Source organism: Gavialis gangeticus, unplaced genomic scaffold (assembly GCF_001723915.1).
Source record: "Gavialis gangeticus isolate Ggan-Ray unplaced genomic scaffold, GavGan_comp1, whole genome shotgun sequence".
NCBI lineage: Eukaryota > Metazoa > Chordata > Crocodylia > Gavialidae > Gavialis > Gavialis gangeticus.
This window is the reverse complement of record NW_017728992.1, coordinates 47,634,559-47,652,853: the sequence shown is the minus strand read 5'-3', so window position 1 is coordinate 47,652,853 and position 18,295 is coordinate 47,634,559. Positions and strand designations below refer to the sequence as shown.

The following is an 18,295-nucleotide window of genomic DNA, read 5'->3' as shown; positions in this document are numbered from 1 at the left end:
TTTTTTTTTTTTTTTTTTTTTTTTTTCTCATTATACAGTGTCATACAGTGGCTTGTGTTTAGGAGCATTCAGACCTGATGTGAGAAACCCTTTAGGCCTCAGTTTCCCTGTCTGTTAATCAGAAATTACACTAGTCTCAGAGCAGTACTGAGAGACTTAATTTGTGAAGTGCTTTGGCATCACATTGATAAGACCTGCCATTGTCATGTTAAACATTATGATATAACGTACTATTATTAAAAACCTGAGCTCAGGGATACTGTGCCCAAACACAAAACTGCATGATTGAAACATAAACCAGGGACAGTGTAGCCAGAGGGGTTAAGTTGCCTAATGTATGTACATCCAGTCTTCCCAGTTAACAATGACTCATTTGCCTACCAATTTACCTGAATTGAGGATGGGAAGCAAGTTAAATTAATTCCTTAGAGAAAAAGGAATGATAGAGGGAAGAAAAGACTGAAGCACAAATTAATGAAGTATCTATTGATCTGAATGGTGCTTAAGCAATTTGACTAGGTGGTGTTTGGAAAAAAATCCCCTAAAGCGTGCTGCCTGCCAGAGAGCTGTGACAGAGGAACATAAAATAAGACAGAGCTGAGCTCTAGGGAATTACACTGCTACCAAATAAAGGTCCCCGTCCTGCAAAGAGGACTGTATAGTTAGATGGCTGTAATTGTATAATACCTCCAATGCTCCAGGGGTGGGCAGGGATGGGAGAAGTAGCATGTGGAAGGAGGGGCAGAGAGGACAAAGAGGATATTAATACTGAAGACAATATAAGGAAAGAAATCCCACCATCTGTTATAGCAAAGGAAAAAGACTGAAGCTAGGAAGGGAAAAGAAGTGGGACATTAATGTTAGGAAGGTAGCCTGTCCATATTATGGCAGCTAACTCAGGTTAAAACTGTATTTTAATCTCTTATAATTTTGCTTTAGAAAATTGGCTGGGTCTGGAATTTGGTGGGGGTGGGGGGGTGGTATGGCCAAATTTGAGGGAAGAAAATCAATCAAATGGTTCTTGAGAAGAAGTTGTTATAGTGTAGTCTGCTTGGAAATTTAATGCAAATATATAATAAACAGCATCTTATTTTTTCATCTCTAGAAAATTGTGTCTTGATTATCTTTATCTATCTGCTGAGCAGAACCAAAATGTCATGTGTAAGCACTTGAGAATTTGGAAGGGGAAAGTTTTTGAAGTAGGAATCTTGTCTTCCCCAATAGTAGAATGGTTCGGGTATGGGCCATTATAGAGAAGTCTATGTATGTGTCTGAAGCTTAGTCTCATCTCTGCTTGCTTTCTTTTGGTGATTTATACCTCTCATGCAATCATGTGTAAAGGAAATGCTGAATTTTTAGCTATCTATAAGCAACATACCCCTGTCGCTGTGCTAGAGAGGACCTGCAGACCATAAGATTGCCTTCTTTAAGAAATTTCCATTACTGGGGAAAAAAAAAGACTGTCTAGTTAAGTAATTGTTCATGGTATTTGCTTTTTAAGATGAGCAGTTCAAGAGCACAGGTAAGATTCAAAACTGCCTCACTATACGGTTTTTAAATATAATTTCTATCACTCCTTAATGGTAATTAACAACCTTATTTGACTTAGAAACTTACCTGTGTTGACCCTGTAAGACTAGGATGGTTATCTTGATTTGATGTGGCAGTAGATTGGACCCCTCTCCTTCAGCTACATGGTTGGGGGAACCCTGGCTTGCACATGCTCTAAGGAAGATCCTGCCCAGTAAAGGTATCAGTGGTGCATCATTTAAAGTAGCTTGGATCTTGGAATGAGAAGAAATCCACTGAAACTTGATTAGAGAAACAAATATAATCAGGTCTCTATTACTGGGCTTCCTTTTCTCTGGCTAGCTTTTGTTAGCAGTGTGAGAGGTTGAGCAGATAATAAATAGAAGCTTACAGTCAGTAGATGACAATAAATAGTCTATTGCTCAAAGTAAAGCATTGGCATTGAACCCTCGGGAACAGAAATGGAGGCCACCAATGCAGCACTGAAGGAACCTGGATTCCTAGAAAACGCTATGGTTTAGTTTTGCTTCAGTGAGCTTGTTTTTAGAAGGTGGTCTCTGTTTAAAAATGCTTTTAGCTTGTTGTGTGTAGTTGTAGGGCATGAGTAAAGGCATAAAGATATTGTCTGTGCCAGGTTTGAAGCAGGTGAAAAATGGTCACTGGACTAACTATTTGTTTGGTTTTTCAGCCTGTCTTATCTTCTTCCCCTGCTCATATTTATAGCCAAAGAATCTTGCTATCTTTGTAACTGCAGTGACGTGTTGCACTTTATTTCCCTTACTTAATCAGTTGGAGATTAATTGTCACTTAGGTGACCACATGGAAGTGTATTGCTGCATAATGGATTTAAAAAGGGAAGGCTAGAGGGATTTATCATGCACACTGTATAAAATGGTGTGGAGGCTGAAGAGTGTGGAACAATATGGCTAGGCTTCACGTGTATCTGTTTCTGTCCTGGAATTACAGTGCTGAAGACAATGAGTTTCCGTATCTCAGCCTGAGAGGGAAGAGCATTTTTCGTTTGAATAATTTGCCTTTGAGAGCAGAGGGAGGTGGGGAGGGAATCAGTCTTGAAGTGTCCACCTGAGGCCTTAATCAGGTATGCTGCTAGCTCATGGCAAACCATACATCCACTTCAGGTTTGATTTATGCACAATCCATTTTTTTCTAGTGCTATTGAATTTGGAGCATTGACTTGCAAGACATTGCAAAGAATAGTAATTTAGAATTAATAGTATTTGAGGATTTTTTTTTAATGCATTAAAATAATAAAGTTAAAACTTGCTAAATTAGCAGTAATCACCAGAAACTGTCTAGAGAATTATTACCATTGCATCTTTCCAAATGGGTAACTACACCCAAACTAGTATGAAATACCAGTTTTAAAGGGATATCATATTTCAAACATATAAAAAGTTATGTTGATAGACTGGATTTCTCTAAAAAATTATTTAAACGTGAATGTTACAGGACAGACTGTGTCAATGTTTCTGTTTTCAGTTTGTGCAGTTGTTCAGTTTGGTGGAGATTGCATGAATGGGTGAAGGAGGTGAAGCAAGCAAAAGGTGTCTGATAAATCATTGCATGGAAATGTTGGATGGGTATGTTGCATGAGTAGATGCTGATGTAGGCTGAGCTGAAAATGTAGCCATTTTCCGTTTGGAAAATGAAGATTAATGACAATGTCTCATTAATTAAGACTATAGAAAAATATTAACACATTATGGCCTCGTTCCTAAAGTTTCAGACATGAGGACACCCCCCTTCATTTAGGCGGAATCCGAGAGTAAAAATAGCAGAATTAAAGCTAAAATTGAGAGCAGTGATTTTTCTAATAACCATTTTGGACCTAGTGCCAGTTTCTAAGGGAAATGAGCAGTTTGTGTTGTTTTGTTTTTCATGTTTGGCTCTATTTTATATCCATATGACCTACAGCATATATTGCAGGGGTATAAGCTCGTAACTGAGTTCTGTGTGGAATTAACATTTGAGACATTATCATCCTGTATAAATTATTGCCCGTGAGAAACTGCTGGAAGAACATTATTCACGTTGCACAGTCAAGTAATCAAAAGTTAGGAAATTCCAGAATGAAGTTTGCCTGTGTGTAGGATAAAGAAAAATACTGAATATCTGCTCATTAAGTGAGCACTGTCCATTCTGTGCCCTGATGGAGGAAGGTGCCATGTTGGGGAAGAAAGTAGTATGTAAGCATGGTAATTAGACTGTATTGTAGTGCATTTGCACGAGGGAACTCAATTAAGGTGGGCCCGGGTGACCTTAATTCTGGCACATTCTAACTTTTGAATGCTTGGCTTTGCTCCTTGCATACATTTCCATGAAGGTAGATGTGTATGCATGTATGTGTACACACTTAATTTTTTTAATAATAAAACAAACAAAACGAACTCTTTGGTGTAGCCCAGTGTTGACACCCATGGGCAGTTCTAGGATTCTGAAAAAGGGGTGCAGATCATGAGGCACATCATCACACATACTTTTCTTCAAGAAACTAGAAGGTTTACTAGTTAGTAAATTAGTTGGAGTGTGTGCTAAGTTGTGTGTGTGTATAGTTTAAAAAACAATAAATTAAGCAAAAATAGTAAAAAATGATGTTGACAAATGATATTAGGCAAAGAAATGAAATGTGTCATTATTCCTGTAGTTATTCCAGTGAAATGTACCTTTCTTATTCAGATCCATAAAACAAAATCTAGTCATCTTTGATATCTTGACAGTGACTCCAATGCTTCACTGTCAGTCATTTCTACACCTGAGTTAATATTACCACACCTAAGTTAAGTTTTTTAGCTAGAGCTAAAAACAGTCTACAGGGCTGTAAAATAAAACTGAGACATTCCCAGGAATGGCTGTCAGACAGCAACATTGTAGAAGAAAGGATAGTTTGAATAGTGGAACATCAGAACTATTAAAAAGGAGAGGAGATTGTTAACACCTGTAGAGTGAAGAGAGATTAACAGGAGTCAGGGAGATGATCAGTTGACTCTCAGCACTGCCTGAATAGAAATGTTGTTCTTCCTCTCAGGCAGCAGGTTTAAAAGTTTGGGTGGCCCAGGAATCAAAGGGGGATGTAACTTCACCTCTGCAACTTCCCATCTGCCCCTGTTGACAGCACACCTTTAAAGCCACTCCTCCCTCCAGACCTCTGCTGTTTGGGCTAATGGAGTTGCAAAGTGCGCTGCCTGCCTTTCTGTGGAACAGCTCTAAAGAATGGGACACTTTCCTAGTGGGTTTCACAGCTCTTTGCTGATGGTAGAGGCATAGTGAGACTCGGGAGCTAAAATTCTGTTCCAGGCTCTGGAGGGGACTGCTTCAGTGGATATAGGCTCTCTTTCTTGTCGGCTCCAAGCGTGGAGCTGTCCTGTCCCCTCCAATCTGGCCCTGTGCTAGTTCTCTCTCTTCACCAATCTTACCTTTTCTTACCAGCACTTTTCTTCTCGCTTAGCCAGTACCTTCTCATCTTCTCTCACCATGTCCTCCAGCTGTGGTCTCCTTTCCCCCATGTTTCCCCCTCCAGACCCTCATCTATCCTCAAAGCATATCTACACCACATCCCCAGTAGTCCCAAGAGTGGCAGCAGGAGATGCCCTGGAAACTTCACTGCCATATTTCTGCACTGGAGAACATCTTTCTTCGAGAATGCTGGGGTGCCCTGCTGGACTTTGCCCTCGGTGTCCTGTCTTCTTCCCCAGAGCTACTTGTCCTAGTCTCTTCTTGCCTGACCCAGTGCCTGTTCTACCTCTGCAGCCCAATTTCTCATCAGATCAGCCTCTTTGCCTAGCTTTTCCCAATTTTATTCTTCCCCCAAATACCTGCCCAAGTCCAGCACCTGCCCCAACTGACTCGGGCAGTTTTCTTTTTCATGCTGCCAAGCTAGTTACAGAGAGAGAAAGAGAGAGAGAGGTGTTTTGCTCTCAGTGGCAGTGCCTGGACCTGGCAAAGCTCATAGTAACCAAAACCTGCAACTGCAGTAAGTCCTGCTCAGTAGCAGGTTGAGGCATGCTCAGCGCAAATATGAATCTTCCTTGGGTTTAGTTGCTAAAATCCAAGCCTATAGCTTTGTCTGTGCTTCCAATTCTCAAATACTTGCAGTAGTATTAATACTGGCTCCACAGCTAACCAATCTAAAGGAGGAGGAAAACAATATTATAAAGTTAACTTAAATTCTTGTTCAGGAATGTCAGGTTGCTTTCACTTGGAAGGAGAGAGACCAAGAGACAAAATAAATGAAGAAAAAAGACTGTGTAGGCTGCTTATTATTAAGAGCTGTCCTGTATGTAAGGCATTTCATGGACTCCTGCATGGCCTTATGATTAAGCCTGACAGTTTTGAGAAGGCTGCTTCCACTGAGGAGAAAACCCTCAACTAAAACATTTTAGGAATTGTTCAGGGAGTGTGCAGAAAAATATGAGGTGTGGCCCGAATGATTTCTCTGCAGGTCTAGAATGAATGCATGGCTAAGGCAGCGTGGGAAGGCTTATACAGCTCTATAGATACCTGCATGCTTTCTGGTATGACTAAGCACAGGATTATAGTTCACAGTTCTCTCAGCCTGTGGGCTGGGGGGAGGGGGTAGTGCTACAGGGAAGTAATGTATTTACCTTTTTATATGACCAACCAACAAGAGTCCACTACCTGAAGGCTGCAGGCAAGGGCTGTCATTCTCATACAAGGATGATGGGGGTGGTTGTTTTTTAAACATTCTTCTGTATTGTGCTATAAATGGCAGCAATGTTTTTGCACCCGTCTCAGAGGCTGATATGATATATCTGGTATGCATGCTCTAAGTGCATGTACCCAGTAATCAAACAGACCTACGACAACAGATTTTTTTAAGGGTAGGTTCCTTTTCTTTGGTGAATTCAGGCCGTTTTTTCACCTAGTTCAAACTGTTATTCTGTATCTTAAGATTCCTTTATGTTTGCACACTTTCTGTTTAACTGTTAATAGATGATTTTCACCAAGTGCCATGCAAATTGTAATGGAAAACAAAAAAAATCCTGTGCTGCTACAGTTCTTTCCTCCTTCCTTCCTGAAAAACCTCATTTATTGTGCATGATTGTGCAACAGGTTAGCCTAGGACATGAAATAAGCCCAATCAGCTTCCGGGACTTCAGGAAGCCCTTTGACACTGTCTCACCCCATTCTCGTTAAGAAATTAGGCAACTGTGGGATCAATGCCTACACAGTCAGATGGGTTGCAAACTGGCTGGAGGGCTGTACCCAGAGAGTGATGGTGGATGGGTCATTTTCAACCTAGAGGGATGTGGGCAGTGGGGTCCCCCAGGGCTCAGTTCTTGGGCCCTCACTGTTCAACATCTTCATCAACGACTTGGACGAGGGGGTGAAAAGCACCTCATTCAAATCCGTAGATGACACCAAGATGTGGGGAGAAGTGGGCACGCTGGAGGAGAGGGACAGGCTACAACTAGATCTAGACAGGTTACAGGGGTGGGCGGATGAGAACAGGATGGGTTTCAATATGGACAAGTGCAAGGTATTGCATTTGAGGAGGAAGAACCAGCAACATACCTACAGTCTGGGCAACTCCCTTCTCGTCAGCACAGAGGCAGAAAAGGATCTTGGAGTTATTATTGATTCCAAAATGAACATGGGCCTCTGATGTAGGGACGCGGTCAGGAAGTCTAACAGCACCTTGTTGTGCACCCAGAGATGCATCGTGAGCAGGTCCAAGGAAGTGATCCTCCCCATCTATGTGACATTGGTCAGGCCACAGCTGGAGTACTGTGTTCAGTTCTGGGCACTGCACTTCAGGAGGGATGTGGACAACATGGAGAGGGTCCAGAGGAGGGCCACTCGCATGATTAGGGGGCAGCAAGGTAGGCCCTACAAGTGGAGGCTACAGGATCTGAACCTGTTCAGCCTCTACAAGAGAAGGTTGAGAGGGGATCTGGTGGCTGTCTACAAACTGGCAAAGGGGGACCAGCAGGCAATGGGAGAGTCCCTGTTCACCTGAGCAATACTGGGAGTAACAAGGAATAATGGCCGTAAGTTGACTGAGAATAGATTCAGGATAGCTATCAGGAGGCATTACTTCACAGTCGGGGCGGCTAGGATCTGGAACCAATTTCCAAGGGAAGTGGTGCTTGCTCCTACCCTGGGGGTCTTCAAAAGGAGGCTGAATAATCACCTAGCCAGCGTCGCTTGACCCCAGCATTCTTTCCTGCCCATGGCAGGGGGTCGGACTTGATGATCTACTTGGGTCCTTTCCAACCCTACCAACTATGAAACTATAAAGTATTCCTGGTTTTTAGAACTACCTTGCATGCTAAGAAGTAAAAAGATCATTGGGAACATGATAGAGTAGCAAATTACTTTTGAGTGAGTGGATTTGCTTGTCCCTCGTTTAATGACAAAGCATATAACATAAGTGCATTTGCTTTTGTATTGACCAGAATTTCCTGATTAAAGTCATTGGCTACTTTTTATTAATTGGGAAATATACCTCAATCAAAATCCCCACATGTACACCAACATACCCTATCCCTAAAATGTCCTCCACCATAATGACCTCTTCTTCCTTTGTCCTACTTTATCCTAGGAACTATGGGCTACTTTATCCTAGGAACCATGGCAGTAACTTGAATGCTAAAGCTGTCATTAGCATTGCTCGCTGTGTCTCATTTATTCATTGGCATAACTGTCTTAATAAAATACCTGACAGATCATTATTGCTAACTTGGTTATTGACATCATGACTGTCATTTTGCCAAATACTGGAGGAGAGTCAAGTCCATGGCTGTAGACGTTCTAAATGAATGAAACCTCATTTAAATATATGTAAGACTTTTCTTTAAAATTGCATAATTCAGCATCTGTTGGGATAGCAAATCACAAATATATCTGTCATATCCAGTAGGAATGTGTGTCCCCTGCTCTCTGGGAAACATTTTTATATAATGAGAGATATTTGAGAGATGCATATTGAAATTGATTTAATCTTTCTGCCCCATTAAACAAGCAATTGGTTTTCAACAGCAGCTCATTGGTAAATTCAAGTCAAGGCAGGCTGATTAGCTGGAGGACAGCCAGTTTTGCAATTGTCATCTTCTGTTTAATACCAGCTATGTATATTGATACACATATCAAAGACTTAACTTTCTCCCTCATGGAACATCAGTATACAATACAGTTAAATTAATCTTTTGAGAAATCACTGAGTAGAACCAAGTATCTAATTTCCCTATGCGTTGTTCCATTCAACTTAAGAGTAATATTGTTAGCTTGAACCACTTGATTCAGTTATTCATGATAAATGTGATAACTTTTATGTATACTTTCCTATACTTGATTTAAAAACCAGTAGTTTGGAACACACCTGGGTTAAGTATGTTGAAGTGAATTTTGCTTCATGTAGGCTAATGAAAGATATCCTACATCCAAACATAGAATATGTTTGAATGTTTTCTTTCAAATCTAGGTGACCTATTTTTAAAGTGTGTGTATTTTAGTGGGGACAGATATTTCCAAAACTACTCTGAGCAAGATGATTAAAATTAGGAGTCTAAAGTGATATCTTTAAGTCCATATTTAGGTACCTAGTTAAGTTACTTGACTTGTAAAAGCCTGTTTTTGAAGTCAACACAAAGTTTCTGTGTCTTGAATTTTCCAGCGTTTTGGTAGTTCTCAAAAAAATTAAAACTGAAATTTTCTGTCAAAAGCCAAAAACTATGTTGTTCTTAGAAAGAAGCAGAATCTTTTGGAAAAAGAATGGGTTTCTTGTTTTTTTGCAGATGCTACTTTTTCTGATTGTTTCTTTTCTTTAAATTCTATTAATGAGAAAAAAGGATGAGGAGAGTGAAATTTTGAAGTTTAAAAATAAAAACCAAACAAATTGACTATACCTATGAATTAAAGAACAAGACCAAATCTTCTGTTGTTGCTTCTTGTCTATGTACAATATAGATTATGTTTCTGGAATACTGAATTACTTTCACTGATGTTGTTTTAATAATTAATTTACCCTTTGGAGGCATCAGACTTTTTGCCTAAGATCAAATATAATATTAAATGAATACTCATGTTGCCATCATCTGGGAGATGCTGCTCTAATAAAGAGGGCACAAGATTTTTTTTTTTTTTCCCATCACTGGTTCATGTGAACACACTTATAGGCAAACTTATAATGATTCCCTACAGCATGGTTTGGACACAGAACTTTGAGGTTCTATAATAGTCATCCCCTCTCTGAGTAAAGAGTTACTTGTTTAGCACTAGTACTGTAGGTGTTGGTTCTCTGGGAGCTAGACACTGAAAGGAGGCAAAATACATGGGGCCTGTGTGGTGAGATGCTATTGGGGTCTGCTAATTTACCTCTGTGCGAGTTTGTTTTCTATACTATATCTTGATTTCCTGCTGAGATTAAAAGCACCATATAATGTGCGCCCAAAAGAGGGCAGGCTGTGAAAGTGGTAAAAGACTTTACCCATCATTTTCCCATTCTTCCTCCTCTTCCTTCCCCATGAATCCTCAATTACATCTATCTGGTATCATCCTCTTTTTGTGTGGAACCCTTTGCCTTTTATCCTGGTTGAACATAGTAGAAAAAAATGAACTTCAACATATTTTTTGTCCCACTCAATGTTCTTATTGCTCCTTTTGGCATAAAATATGATTCCTTTGACCAGTTGCATTAATAAGTATGCATGCAATTTAAGAAGCAGATTATAGGTATTATACAAGTATATTACACTGTTTTGTGCATGTGATAGCTAGCATAAACCTCTGTATGCATCTTTTAAATAACCTTTGTGGGTTTGTGACTGAACAACATGTTCCTGATCAAGAGGTGAAAGAAGATGAGGAGGGGTCTGGATGGCTGAGATTTAGCTGCAATTGGAGAGTTGCAGAGGAAGCGGGAAAGAATGTGCCTTTTACTACCAATCAGACACAGCCTTGGAGCAAGGTGGAGGTCAGACCGTCATCACGTAGCTGTTGCCAACTCCTGGGGTAGAAGGAAGGATACCATGATGCTGGGTTTTTGGTTGTAGCCATCTTGGTCTAAGGACATAGGCAGGCAAGGTTCTTTGAGTAGATGCGATATCTTTTATTAGACCAACTGAGTAGTTGGGGAAAAGTTCTTAGCAAGCTTTCAGGCACAGCCACCTTTCTTCAGGTATAGGGAGTCTCTGCAGTTCTGAGACTCCAAGAAATGAGAGAAGCTGAAAGTGGCAGGATGTCAGCGAGAATGTAAATAAATAGGAATTAGGAAGACAAAAGGTAAAGCAGGGAAGGGAGGGGGTAAAAGTGGGGGGAGCCAAAGGTAGAAAAGAGGCTGTGTGTGAAAAAGGAAATAGCTGGAAATTAGGAAGACAAAGAGGAGAAAAGGAGGGGAGGGGAGAAAAGAGGGAGGGGGATAAAAGTGTAAAAGGTCAGGTCTGGCAGGTACCTAGTGAATCAGATGTAAAGCAGGTTGTAATGTGTCATAAACCCAGTGTCTTGTATTGAGTCCACGATGTTTTGTATCCAGTAGATTTGTGAAGTTTGTAGGCTCATCTATGAAGGAGATACCATGATGGGTATCGTGGTGGGTACCATGGTGGGCATCTCAGAGGCTGAAGGTAGTTTAAGAGAGGGAGAAAGGAATGGTGAGGAACACAAAGATATAGACAGGGGAGGAGAAATCTCAATAGAGGGAGGTAAAAGAAAATTCATATGTAGGGGGTAGAAGTAGGAAAAGACAGCAAAAAAATGAGTTGCTGAGGTCTAGGGCTGTAGGAATATTCCAGTTTTTTTTCCAGCTAGTTATTAGCAGGTCATAGGTTACATTGTTTGCAACTAATAGAAACTGTCTGGATCAAATTCCCTCTTATGATGATGTAGTCTGCTAAATTAAACTCTGTGTCTTAGTGGAGGAACAGGGAATCCTTTCCCAGTGAATAAAAAATAAATGCAAGTCCATGCATTTCTTTTTTTAGTCAATGACGTTGTAATGTGGGCAAATATCCAACAGAGCTGTATCAGGGATCATAAAGCTACACTTTTCACTGAAGCTGTGTTTCAGTCTACATGTCTAGAGTAAAAAGGCTGATGTGATAACCTGCAGCTAACCTCCTCATCTTAAATCACAATTCAGAGTGTCTTGAACTTCTCTAAGCCAGAGTAGGCAAATTACATGGAGCGATGGATTAATGCAGCTTTATAGGAAGGTAACAGTCTCTTTTTCAGTTGCTGTTGGCATTGTCAGTAGCAGGCCATGCTGTTTTATTCCCCACTGTTCCCACTTATTACCAATGTATTGGCCAGAATCAGCAACTCTTAGAAAAACAGCATTGTTTTCTGTTTGTTTCTTAGTCATTGTTCCCAAGCATGTTGTTGGATGAGGTATTTTATCCGAAAGCCAAAGCAAGCACCCATACTCTTGCAGGGCAGAGCATGCTGCTCCTCACCATGATCACAGAAATGCAGCACTTTGTGTTTTTAAATTGCTTTGACACAATGTCAGAACAGTTGCAAATTTAAATTGGATCATTAAAGTGACACTGTAGCCATGTCTCAATGCAACCCACAGCCTTTGTTACAAACCCATGTGGAGTTTACTCCACACCCAAAATCATACATATTATTTTTTTTTCTTACAAATTCCCCGTCCTGTCGCTGAGAATAATTGTTGAGAAACAAGCCTGTAAGTCTTGTGGCTTGGGTTTGGTCACTTTAAAAGCAGTTAGTTGGACAGGATGACACTTGCCCTTTTTCTGGGACAGCAACTGGTGAGCAGCCCTGGTAGGACCAGTTTTCAGACATCATTCCCGTTAGGAAAGTCAGCCTGAGTGCGAGTGTCTGTTTTCTAGCCATGTGGGGCTTGTGGTAGCTTCTGGACGGGATGGGCTGAGCACTTCCAAACCACCTGCATATGCAGGTACGTTCCTCATCTTGAAACTTGCCAGTGAAGCTGCTTTGGGTTTGTCCCCAGTACCTGCTTTCAGGTCTGGCAGAGACCAGCAATCAAGAGTGGGCACGGAAGGATGAACACTGAGAGGCCTCACTGATACATTTTTGGTTTGAAATGTGCTCAGGGTGTGGATGAGCTTACTTTGCCAGGACCTGTTATTGCCAAGGTTAAAAACACTCCTTGAAAAGCCAATCTGTCTGAGCATTGAAGTATGTGTGTTATAGCAAGCACATAAGCCAAAGTGTGTCTTAGCACATGCCAACAACATCTGAAGTATGCAGAAGTTTTTGTGGCACTCTGCAAGGGGTGCTTGATGGCTGTCGTGTAATAACAGAACAGCTCTGTCATTGTTACCTGCTCTCTTGGAAAGAAACAGTAAAATTAAATGGTCCCTAAGTGGAGGTGCAAAATAGCATGAAAAGGGGAAGGAGCAGGAGAGAATTCAAGTGTCACTGTCCCTTTAAAAGGTAAATAAATGTTTATGGAGCTGAGGTAACCTTCTCATGAGTAATCACAGTGGTCAAATATGATGGATTAGGCTAGGATCGGTGGTTCTGGGAAGATCTCTTTCTAGTATGGGTTGCAGTACAGAAGAAAACCCTCCACGAATCGCACACCACTGGTTATGACATATCACCCCTCCCTCAAACCCATATGGAAAATGCTCAAACAATTGCAACCTATACTAGAAAGAGACCCTATTCTTAAAGAGATCTTCCCAGAACCACCCATCCTAGCCTTCGAACAAGCACTGAACCTTGCTAACCTCATCACCAGAAGCAAACTTCCTCAGGCCCAGAACATACTGAATGGATCCAGACCATGCCATGACAAGAAATGCAAAACCTGCCAACACATCTCCACCAGCCTCACAATTATGACACCCCACAACAGAGCCATCAGCATCCCTGCATCTTTCTGCTGCACCTCCAGAAATGTTATATATCTCATCCAATGCACCAAATGCCCTGATGGAAGATACGTAGGAGAGACCAAACAACACCTGAGTACCAGAATGAATGCACACCCGAAATCCGTAAAAGACAAGAATACCCAATTACCTGTGGGGGCACATTTCTCATAAGAGAGCCTCTCTCTCCAATCTCTCAGTTCTGATCCTCAAAGGGAGCTTACAAAACACTTGTCAGAGACAAGCCTATGAATGTTACTTCATCAATCTCCTGGATACTAAAAATCATCAACTAAATATAGACATTGGATTTATGACACATTATAACCTGCCTGACATCTTACTCCCCAGCTACCTCTCCACTATTTTTAACTGCTACATTCATCCCCCCCCCTTTCTTTCTCCCCCGCACCCAGCCTGGCTCACCCACTGACTCCTCAATTTATGTCTTCACTGCCTGCCTGTCTTGCATGCAGCCCAGCCCAGCCTCTGGCTTCTTTACTATTCATTCCATCCAGGAAGAGCACACACCAACTGCAGAGACTTCCTCAGCCTGATGAAGGGTTTTTAAACCTGAAAGCTTGATGAAATGTTTTTTCCAACTATTTAAGTTGGTCTAATAAAAGATATCGGATTCACGCAAATAACCTTGTCTGCCTATGGATTAAACAGGCATTTTGGGGAAAGATACGTGTATCTAATTAGTCACTGGAGTAAGTGCTTTGTAGGGGTGCATGGATAGAGATTTCTTGGGCCAATACCGATAGCCGATTTTTAAGGAGGCATATTGGCCGCTACCAGTCTGATTTCTGATATGCAGCCCAGCAGCTTAAACAGCAGTGTCGGGCTGGTAATCCTGTTGTGATGGAAGGGAATGGGGGGCAGGTCGAGGCCCCTGTGGCGAGGGAGGGAGTGGGACTGGGGCAGGCACTGCCTAGCAAGGGAGGGATGGGGCACAGGACGGAACCGCAGCTTGTCCGGGGGGCATGGGTGGTGGACAACTACTGCCACTGAGCGCAACCTGGGAGGGCATGCCCCTGGGTCTGCATGGGGTGGGGTGGGCTGCTGCTGCAGGGGAAGACCAGGGCTGTGCCAGGCTGCACTCAGGGTAAGTGGTGGCAGCACTGGGAAGGGGGCTATGGTGGGGGCTGCAGTCACCCCAAAATTTGCCGTAGCCCCCCCAACCCCCCTCCCAACACCACCTCCCACCCTGCTCCAGATGCAGCCTGCCCCACCCCACACGGATCCAGGGGGGCATACACCCCCCGTGCCCTTCTGAGGTGCACGCAGTGGCAGGAGCCGCCCTCCCCCACTGCACCTCTCAGACAAGCCACAGCTCTGTCTCACCATGCCTGGCCCAGCCCCAACCCCACTCCCTCCCTCACCACAGGGGTCTCAATCTGCCCTCCCCATGCTCCTTCCACCACAACAGGCTTACCAGTTAAATGCAGCTATCCAAGGTGCTCCTTGCCACCCACGTGCTGTGCTGCGGCTGCATACGTACGTGGGGCACTTATAGGCCACGTTATTGGCCACATCAGGCAAAAAAAGCAAATTTCCAATAGTCAATTTTCTTTATATCGGTGCTGATCTGATATTGAACCAATGTATTGGTGCACCTCTAGTGCTTTGATTTAAATTTCCTATTCATATTGTACTGGCCTAATGTGCCCTTTCACCTGTGGTATCAGTAACACTTCTGACCGCCGTTAGAAAAATGAGTGTACTTAGTTGGGGCAGGCAGAAGATAGGATGTCAGGTTTATTGGTATGGAATCTGATCTTGGAGGCTTTTGGCATTCTCACTGTATATAACTAGCAAACTATGGAAAAGAGGCTCTTGGACACTTGCTCACAATCAAATACAATGAGACTGCTGATTTTTGTTTGGGAAGCATGCTTACATCATAAATATTTCCGTTTGCCTTTAAGATTATTGATTTTTTGTTTTAGAGAAATTAATGAAAAAAGAGAAGCATTGATTGTGACCTGTTGTTTTTTCATACCCTACTTACTCTCTTTCCTCCCAGCAATGATCTGCTTTTGCTTTTGATGCTTGTGTCTCTATGCAAATATGGAAAAATAAATAATGACGTTATTTATTTATGGCTGAGTTGTAACTACAGTTTAAAGGGCATAATGCAAGTGTTATCCTAAGGCCAAGGCCCAGAAAGTCTCAGAATGGCTACAGCTTCCCTCTTGCTTATGGTGAGAGAAAATATGTTAGACTTCTGGTGGTGAAAAGTATTTACCTCCTGTGCCAGTTCTGGAGTGCTGGATGGCATGGTAGGGAACAGTGTGAAGGCTCTTCCCACACCACACTTTTGCCCAGTTCTCTGCTGAGTGTTGGAATTAGCAGCCTTGTGGTAGTTGCTTATTCCTGTGGCAGACTCTGACAGTGTATTTAGCCAAATCAGTGAAAGCAAGGAATTTCCTTGCACCCTTTTAACGCTTTGTATGCTGTGCATGGTAGGGCCCAAGGTGGAAAACTCAAAGAATACTGATCAAGCAAAGAACGGGGAGAAACCTTGCATAAGCAGGCCATTATTTTTCCATTTCTGGTTTTAATTTTTAAGAAATATAAGTGGGGTGAAGAAACTGCTGCACATGTTGGGAGGGATGTTCTCATTCTCACTCATTGCCCAGGCAGGGGAGAAGGCCAGTCAGATCTCGATTTCATTGTAGTTACCTCTTCTGTTTCTTTGCTTTTCCCCCTGCCTGCCGTTAGGACTTGTACTGGCTTTCAACCAGCCTCTTCACAGATGTGCCTTGGGTCGATTGGATTGATTCTTCTGTTGTCCTGGGGTGCATGACTCGGTGTAATCCCTGATCCTTGGTTAAGCTGGGAAGTCGCACAGCACAGCCTGTGTTATGATTGCATGCTGTTTATATGCTGTGACGTGCATAATAACTGTTGCTTGTGTTTTAAGCCCCGTGTACTCGGTGACGCACAAAAGGCCTAAATTATGTGGCAGGGTCCTCATTGAGGTGAATTTTGGGACAAACTGGGAGTGATGCTGCAATGTTAACTCATTAAAAGCCACACTATAACATTCCCCAGGGCTGCAATATTTTAAAACATACTCTGCAAACTGAACAATTGGAAGCCAGACCATGGCAGATGTCTGCAGTGCAGCAGTGTGTTGTTGCTCATGTAGAGTCTGAGAACCCTACAAAAGGGAAGGGCCATGTGGAAAATAATGGTTCTGAATGAGTGAGGGGCAGAAGAGGTTCACTATCCTGCTGTGAGAAGCAAGAAGTAACTCTGCTTCCTTTTGCATGGCTGACTAGCACTGAGTGACAGGGGCCTTCCTCTGCTGCATAATTGCTAAACCAGGGCCTTTGGCAGCAATCTCAGAGCTTCAGCAGCAAACTGATATTATTTGTATTGCCATAAAGTTTAGGAGTTCTGGTCATGGAGCAGGACCCCATTGTTCAACCACAGCATGAGACCTTTTCCAGATGCCACTTCCCTGAAGATCTTTTTTGAGTGGTGCATATAATATTCTGTGGCAAGTGTATCTTGACAAAATGTTGGGCTAATTATAAATTGAGTGTTGGAGATGAGCGTATTGGCTATCTTCAAAAAGCGTATTGACACCCATTTTACTGGGGTCATCTGATCCCAGCAGTCTTTCCCGCCCACGTGCAGGGGGGCTGGACCCAATGATCTGTAAGGTCCCTTCCAGCCCCTAACAACAATGAAACCTGTTGTAAGACTATTGTAAGTCAGATTCTGTCTGGTCTTTTGGGAATGTGGTGCTGTTCTTCCTAAAACAAAGATGTGGGAAATATCTGTACTATGAGTGCTGAAGCAGAGATTACAAATGATGATGAGCATGGTTAGTACCATTAATAAAATAATTGCCTTTAGAGGCAGCAGTGAGGTCCTAACATGGCGCCAACATAAGAGCTTAGGGAAACAATACATATGTACACTTTCTCAAAGAGTAACCAGGTTTGCTACTGACTGACCAGGCTTCAGCCAGTAACACTGCCTTGTGAAGCTATAATTCTTCTTCTAACTCTCTAAATTTTCAGTTACCTCTCTTTAGAGGCCTGCTAGAGTTGTAGTGGAATCTGCCTGGGTACATTGTATGTGAACTTTTTATATTGGGTGGTCATTCAGGAGGGTCCACACTCCATAATATGTAAATATTTAGTTAGGTAATAGGTACAGTTTTAGTTTAAATAAATAAATAAAAAAGCAGGTCTCATATGACTTAAACTATGTTGATGTAATGCACCATTATGGTTTTCTTTAGGTATTTAAATCTCTCAGTGGTGGAGTGACCTTTGTTCTGAGTGACTTTTTATTAAACAAGCAAATTGTGAGAAGAGGAAGAAAGCCTGGGTTGAGAGCATTGTTTAAGTGCCAGCCAGTTCAGTGCTTTGGTTCTGCCCAGAGCTGTTATCTTCAGCCTTGAGAAATGGTTGAAGGAGACAAAAGCGTTTATCATCTGAACTAAATTATTCTTTGGAATATTAAGAGAGGAGTATGGAAAAATAAATAAATAAACCTCACACACCCCATTGCAGCTTGTAATGAGCTAAAAATAGAGCTGCCATCTCTGGGAAAGACCCTAGCATTTTAATTATCCCATCATTCTGAGCATTTTCAATAGGTGTCAGCACAGTCTACACAAAAGTGATGCCAGGCCTTCGTTGCCATTCTGATTTTTCAGTAGTTTAAATAAAATAGGAGTTAGTGTATGTTAGTACTAGATTACACCAATGCCAGTTACTTAAGAGCATCATAAATCCTGTGATTAGCAATTAGCTGTTGGGGCCTTTTGTTCATTTTTCTCCTTTTTTTTGTATTGCAACATTCATGATGATGTTTATCTCATTGATATCCTTTTAAAATCACTTGTAATAATTTGAGTGAGATTTTTATTTCCCACCTTCTTTCCAGTAGGTTTT

At 42.0% G+C, this 18,295-nt stretch overlaps 1 protein-coding gene across 1 annotated transcript in view; it reads left to right on the top strand.

Moving 5' to 3' along the window:
- The window catches only part of SLC22A23 (solute carrier family 22 member 23), a gene marked incomplete at its 5' end in the record, with an annotated part of 227,611 nt that overhangs the window by 68,033 nt on the left and 141,283 nt on the right, over positions 1–18,295 (top strand). The gene's annotated exons all lie outside the window — the stretch shown is intronic.